This window comes from Scylla paramamosain, chromosome 37 (assembly GCF_035594125.1).
Source record: "Scylla paramamosain isolate STU-SP2022 chromosome 37, ASM3559412v1, whole genome shotgun sequence".
Lineage (NCBI taxonomy): Eukaryota > Metazoa > Arthropoda > Malacostraca > Decapoda > Portunidae > Scylla > Scylla paramamosain.
In genome coordinates, this window is record NC_087187.1 from 7,485,001 (window position 1) to 7,492,500 (window position 7,500).

At 42.2% G+C, this 7,500-nt stretch overlaps 1 long non-coding RNA gene across 1 annotated transcript in view; it reads left to right on the forward strand.

The window, feature by feature from the left end:
- LOC135091187 (uncharacterized) overlaps positions 1-7,283 on the forward strand; it is a 44,493-nt gene extending 37,210 nt beyond the window's left edge. The window contains exons 3-4 of the long non-coding RNA XR_010262424.1: positions 2,530-2,566; positions 6,137-7,283. This is a non-coding gene — a long non-coding RNA (uncharacterized LOC135091187). The remainder of the gene's footprint in view (positions 1-2,529; positions 2,567-6,136) is intronic.
- Positions 7,284-7,500: the final 217 nt, after the last annotated feature.

The following is a 7,500-nucleotide window of genomic DNA, read 5'->3' on the forward strand; positions in this document are numbered from 1 at the left end:
TTTGTCTCTATGGAAGTATGGTTCTTGTGTGTGTGTGTGTGTGTGTGTGTGTGTGTGTGTGTGTGTGTGTGTGTGTGTCGCTCCTTTTCCTAGTCGAGGTGCGTATCACGGGAATGATTATGAAGGCGAAAAATTCCTGTGTACCTCGTTCTCTTCTTCTTTCACCTCTTCCTCCTCTTCCTCTTCTTCCTCCTCCTCCTCCTTCTCCTTCTCTTCCTCCTCCCTTATTTCTTTTGATCTCCATTCCCTCGTTTCATCATTCCTTCCCTGTTTTCCGATTTTCTTCTCCCTGCCTTCTCTTTATTCTTTGTATCTATCTTTCTCTCTTTCAATTATTCAGTCTCTTTATTCTTCTATACTTTTTTTCATTTATCTCTCTATTATTCTCTCCTCTTATTTTTCCACTTCATATTTTCGTAAACACAGACATTCTCTCTCTCTCTCTCTCTCTCTCTCTCTCTCTCTCTCTCTCTCTCTCTCTCTCTCTCTCTCTCTCTCTCTCTCTCTCTCTCTCTCTCTCTCCTCCACGAATTTGAAGAATTTCCAGTAGCACCAGTTCTGCGTTCCTTCTCCTCCTCCTCCTCCTCCTCCTCTTCCTCCTCCTCCTCCTCCTCCTCTTCCTTTGCCTCTTCGTCTCTCCTTTCCTCTCTCATATTTTTCCCCTCCCTTTCCCCTCACGTCCTTGTACTCTTTCTTTATGCGTATTTCCTGTGTGTGTGTGTGTGTGTGTGTGTGTGTGTGTGTGTGTGTGTGTGTGTGTGTGTGTGTGTGTGTGTGTGTGTGTGTGTGTGTGCTCCATCCAACTCACCCTCATGTTTAGTCCCCTGTTTATTTTTCCTCCCTTTTGCCTCCAGCCTCCTCCTCCTCCTCCTCTTCCTCTTCCTTTTTCTTCCTCCTCTTCCTCCTCCGCCTCTTCCTCGTCAGGTGTTTACCACTAATCCACGAACTGTGAAAATTTCCGTCTGCTTAACAGGGACGAGCAGGAAAAAAAGGGGAAAATGAGCACTTTTTATGTTCTTCCTCCTTCCTCGTTCCTCTTTTACAGCCATCCTCGAACTCTCCTCCTCCTCCTTCTCCTTCTCCTCCTCCTCCTCCTTCTCCTTCTCCTCCTTCTCCTCCTCGTCGTTCTCCTCCTCGTCCTCCTCATACGCCACACCTTTTGACGGCTTCACCTAACCTGCATGATCAAACTTTTTCCTCAGAGGTACCATATAAATGCAAATTATTTCAGTCGCCACTTCAATATATATGATAATCTAGTCCTGCTGGCCGCCCCGGGTATCATCACTTAGTAGGCTGGATGGCGGCTGGCGGGGGAAGAGAGGGCGTGTTATTGTGTGCCGTGATGAGGTGAGCTGTAAACACGAGCCTGCCAGCATTTGACCGCGGCCTTCTATATTTAGTGTTGTCATATGCAGGGTAGAACTTGGCTTGGCTTGGCTTGGCTTCCCTTGGGTTGGTTTGGCTTGGCTTGGCTTGGTTTGGCTTGGTTTTGTATATTCATCCTCTCAATCTTTTCTCTTTGTCTCGTGTTTTTTTTTCTCTCTTTCCGTCTTCTGCTGTTTTTTTTTTTATTTGTTGGTGTTGTAGTCCTCTTGTTTCTTTTTTTTTCTCTCTCTCTCTGCCTCCTTCTCCATCTTATTCTTGACCTCTTGCTCTTTGTTGTTGTTGTTGTTGTTGTTGTTGTTGTTGTTATGTGTTCTTCCTTCTCCTCCTCTTATTTTTCTTGTTTTACTTCTTCTCTTTCTCCTCCTCCTCCTCCTCCTCCTCCTCCTCGTAAACTTGCCTCGCATTTTTAAACAAGATTCTCTAAGTAACGAACAATGTTTTCTCTGCACTCTTCTTTTACATTTTTAGACTCCCAATTTTCCTTCTCTTTGTTCTTTTCTTAATTTTAACCTTGTATTTATTTTTGGATGATTTTCAGCTTTTGCTGACAAGAGGAATCGTCGTCGTTGTGGTAGTGGTGGTGGTAGTTGTAGTAGTGCTGGTGGTGGTAGTAATAGTAAAAGTAGTAGTAATAGTAGTAAAAGTAGTAGTAGTAATAGTAGTAGTAGTAGTAGTAGTAGTAGTTGTTGTTGTTATTGTTTTTCTCGTTATTTTAGTTATCGTTCTACTGGTGATGCTATCGTCGCCCTCTTCGTTGTTGTTGTTGTTGTTGTTGTTGTTGTTGTTGTAGCAAGAACATAAGAACGTGACAAAATAAGGGAAGCTACGAGGAGTCAGTAGGCCTACGTGTGACCGTCCCTGCATAAAACATATCTACCTACATACTGTATACTCACCTATAATAGATGTAGTAGTATTCGTCGTTGTCGTCTTTGTTATCGTCGTCGTCGTTGTTGTTATTGTTGTTATTGCTGTTGTTGTTGTTGTTGCTTAGGCAATAATGACGATGAAGTGATTGTGTAGTCTCCCTTATGAAAAGAATACAGTAAACAGTAAACTGAATAGCAAAATAATGAGAATAATGATGCAAACGTAACAGGCACACATTGATATAGATGATTAATTCTTTCTTCCCAACAGGTAACTACGCGGTGCAGCGATGCCCCTACACCACCAGGTACAGTGATTACAGAGTAGGAGAGGTTGCGTCAAGGTACTGAGAGAGAGAGAGAGAGAGAGAGAGAGAGAGAGAGAGAGAGAGAGAGAGAGAGAGAGAGAGAGAGAGAGAGAGAGAGAGAGAGAGAGAGAGAGACAGACAAACAAAAAGTATAATCACCTCAACGTAAATTTCAATCCCTAACTTTTACAAATATTTCTCGCCTCAAACTCTGGAAGTGCAACAAAACCCGGACGAACATAGAAAAAAAAATAAATAAATAACACTAAGAAATAAAATCCTGAGGCAGAACACACCAACAAACAAAACAAGGCGGGCATGAGTCACGGGCCGACCAGCTGCTTAATGTTTAATATTCTAACCTAAAATTGCCCACGGAAATAAGTTTTGTTTTTATTAAAAGTTTAATGAGCGGCGTCAGGGAAGAGGAGGAGGTGGAGGAGGAGGAGATAGAGATGGGGGAGGAGGAGGAGGAGGAGGAGGAGGAGGAGGAGGAGGAGGAGGAGAGGGTGGTGAAGGTGGAGGAGGAAGAGAAGAGGAAAGTAAAGGAATACAAAAAAAGAACAAAAGTGCCGACCTCTTGACTTCTTATGATGTTTTTTATTAGACGAGAGGAGGACGAGGAGGAGGAATAGGAGAAGAAGAAAGAGGAAGAGAAAGAAAAAGAGAAAGAAAGAGTATAAATAGGAACGGGAGGAAGAGGAGGAGGAAAATGAAGAGGGGAGAAGAAAAAGAAAACTAATAAAATAGAAAGGAACAGGAGACATACATACATTTCACCATTTTATATCCCTCGCGTAGAGAGAGAGAGAGAGAGAGAGAGAGAGAGAGAGAGAGAGAGAGAGAGAGAGAGAGAGAGAGAGAGAGAGAGAGAGAGAGAAACATTACGCCCAGCCATAATAGTATTACTTCACGAGGTTTTATTGCATGTTAACGCTGGCTGTTGCTGCTCTAATTGAACGCTGCACAGTTTTATTATCGCTATTTGTAGCAGTAAAAATCATACACTCCTTGTAGTAAGCGATAAAAGTGCGTGTTATTGGCTTGATATAAACACACCACTGCACTTCAGTCAGGTTAAATTATAGAAGGGAAGAAAAACTGGTAGATTAATAGTGGAAGAAATAATCGTAGTGAAGAAAATACATGGAACATAATACAGTGAGAAAAATACACCTAGGCCGTACATAATGTAAAATAACAATGAAGAAAGGATGGAGTGAAGTAAAGTAAAGATGTGTGTTGTGTGTGTGTGTGTGTGTGTGTGTGTGTGTGTGTGTGTGTGTGTGTGTGTGTGTGTGTGTGTGTGTGTTCATAAACATGGTTGAAACAACACAAACATTTTATTTCTGTTTCAAAATGTTCTTCCTGGACTGTATGCTTGCCTGCCTCAGTGGTGAAGGAGGGGAGGGGAGGGAGGGAAGGGGGAGGGGTTGTTGTTGTGTTTGTTGTTGTTGTTGTTGCTGCTGCTGTTGTGGTTTTGTTTTTTTGTTGTGGTTTTGTTGTTTTGTTGTTAGTGGTGCTTCATTAGCTGCCTTTACCACAACAAAAACAATTATGATTTTCGTAATTCTGTGGTGTGTGTGTGTGTGTGTGTGTGTGTGTGTGTGTGTGTGTGTGTGTGTGTGTGTGTGTGTGTGTGTGCGCGCGCGCGCGCGCCTGTGTATGTGTGTATATCGTGTGCACTAGTGTGTGAGAAAATGTTGGGTTGAATCAGAATCAGAGAATATTTCAATTGTGTGTGTGTGTGTGTGTGTGTGTGTGTGTGTGTGTGTGTGTGTGTGTGTGTGTGTGTGTGTGTGTTTATGATTATGCGCGCTTGCATCCGAGCGTTCGTGCAGGCTTTCGTGTGTGAGCTAATTCCATATTTTCATTAGAGTTCCCACACTCACAAACACCATGATTTCATCCCCAGCCCAAACAAAAGCCACCAAAAGATAAACAGGAAAGTGAAACGCACTTAAACACACCACACACTGCATGCATACTTCAAACACCTTACAGATTAACACTAAAGTCACCCTCGAACACAAACACAATGACAAACACTGACAAAAAAAAAAGGAAGCATTAAAGAAAACGAAAAATATGACTCGTATTCAGAGACCCTTTAATCTTTCCCCACGACTATTTTCAAAGGCCACGGAGATGACTTGGCGGCTTCTCAAGAGCGTTTCTCCTCTTAATAATGTAGAAATCACGTTAATCGTCACTAGAACTGTAAAAACATCCTTCAAAAACGTGTCGCTTCAACTAGAGCCTTTGAAAGTAATGAAGATACAGCTCAGAAGTATTTTAGAATATGGACTTATATACTGTACCTCCCTGCACAGTTGAGAGAGGAGGAGCGCCGGGCGAGAGGTTCAAAAGGGGTCTAATAGATACAGACAATGAGGGACAGGTCGCTTTCCTCACACGGGGCTCAGACAGCGACGATAAAACATTACTGCATTGAGGCATATTTCACCCGAGGAGCGCCACACATGCAGAGAGAGAGAGAGAGAGAGAGAGAGAGAGAGAGAGAGAGAGAGAGAGAGAGAGAGAGAGAGAGAGAGAGAGAGGGGAGTAAATTTTCAGTCACTTATGTTACCGAGGAAGAGAGAAAAACACTTTTTCCCTTTTTAGTCATTTACCAGAAGAGAGAGAGAGAGAGAGAGAGAGAGAGAGAGAGAGAGAGAGAGAGAGAGAGAGAGAGAGAGAGAGAGAGAGAGAGAGAGAGAGAGAGAGAGAGACTGACTTTATTCTCACCCACTTATTTTACAGAGAGAAAGAAGCAGGAATCTTTTTTATTTTATTTTTTCTATTTTTCCGTCACTTAACTATTCTCATTCTACGCTATTTCCGTCACTTCAGTGTGGCGCGAGGCTCGTCAGGTGGACAGGTGAGGCGCTAAGGGCTTTGACACTCCAGTCACTCCCAAGTGTGTTTAGGTGGCGAGAGGTAAACACTTACGCCTCTTTTCTTTTTCTTTCTCCCTCCAGACTCTAAGTTTCCTTGCAAACTTTGAGCGAGGGAGAAAGGTGTGTTCATGTTACTTGTCTCTCAGAGGTGATGAAGGAGGCTCGTGCGTTTAAGGTAAAGGGAGAGGTATTGGTGGTGGTGGTGAGGGTGATGGTGAGACATAACAGGTGCTGGGGTGTTTGTCTCGCTCCGGTGAAGGTGTTGGTGACTGGTGGTGAAGTAAAGAAAGGTGAGAGAGGTTCAGGGATGTCAGGTATGTGTGTGTGTGTGTGTGTGTGTGTGTGTGTGTGTGTGTGTGTGTGTGTGTGTGTATGTGTGTGTGTGTGTGTGTGTTGTAGTTGTAAATATAAAATGGTGTTAATTGGATGTTTCTATGAACTTAAACTTAGTAATTTTGTTTCCTATAGACACTTATGATATTACTGGTTGATTCTCTCTCTCTCTCTCTCTCTCTCTCTCTCTCTCTCTCTCTCTCTCTCTCTCTCTCTCTCTCTCTCTCTGGCCTACATATCTCAGTCTTTCTTCTTAAACGTGTGTCAGACGGAGTTTATATTCTTACCAAACCTGCTATACATTTGCAAGATTCCGAATTTATTGTATCTATTTCAGCAGGAGCAGTCGTGGCCAGGAATCGGATAACGTCCTGCCCTCACATACATTGCCTTGCGTTTTCCTCAGTCTCAAATTCTCTGACCTGCTTATTGTTGCCTAAAAATCCGATAATTTGTGATTTTAGCATACTGGAGGACTTAAGATTGAGATAAAACGATGAAGGCGGTGAAAGTGAATGCAGCAGAAGTGAAAAGAAGAAAAAAGACAGTGAAAGTGAATGCAGAGGAACAGAGAAAACGATAAAGACAGTGAAAGTAAATGCAGAAGAGAGAAAACGAAAAAGACCGTGAAAGTGAGTGCACAGGGAGAGAGAAAACGATGAAGACAGTGAAAGTGAATGCAGAAGAAGACTGTTACTTAAAAATCCGATAATTCAAAGGTCTTTTAGCCGACTGGATAATTTAAGGCTGAAGAAAAACGATAAAGACAAAGTAGGTACAGAATGTTACTCTACTGATAATCAAAACCGTATCTTGCAAAATAGATAAGTACAAAAAATCGTGAGTAAAGGCTATTCTACTTATGGTAAAAAAAACAAAACAAACAAACAAACAAACTTACCTTATAAATGAATAAGAGGCCACTTTCACTGCGATATGCAACGATTCACAACACTAAAAATAATGTCTGAAATCTTTATAAACACCTAGAAGAGAGAGAGAGAGAGAGAGAGAGAGAGAGAGAGAGAGAGAGAGAGAGAGAGAGAGAGAGAGAGAGAGAGAGAAAAAAAAAAAAGAATATGTTTTGCAGTTTCTAACCAGTATAATATTTGGAGGTAGTTGTAGAACGAGTAGAAATATTCCAGAGTAGTTAGTGAATACTGGTAAATGTACGAATTAATAGTGAATGTGTTAATGGAAATGCCAAGAAAGTTTACCGCACGTGTTGCAACAAGGAGGGAACACGTGGGCCAATCAACAGGCGGGAATGTTGCCAGTGACAGTGTTAACATGCTCGCGTGTCCTCAGCTGGCTGGAATTATTGTGGCAGGGCCCGTGACAAGGATTATAGTACCGGTGTGGCGTCGGCTGTGTTAATGGCTGGGTTTTGTGTGGTGTCGTGATAGTTTTATGGCGTGTATGTGTGTGTGTGTGTGAGGGAGAGAGAGGTAGAAGTGTGTGTGTGTGTGTGTGTGTGTGTGTGTGTGTGTGTGTGTGTGTTTGTGTTTTTAATAGTGAATTTAAAATGTAACTCCACGGTTGGCTCGCAAATTTAACTTCCTGCATTTTCTTCAAGTTTTACTGGTTTGACTTCTTTACGTTTCTGAGAATTCAACTTCAGATTTTTGGGGAAATATTTGAACTCTTTCACTGCTAAACAATTTCTTTCCTGTAATCACCTGCAACTTTGTGGATATTTAT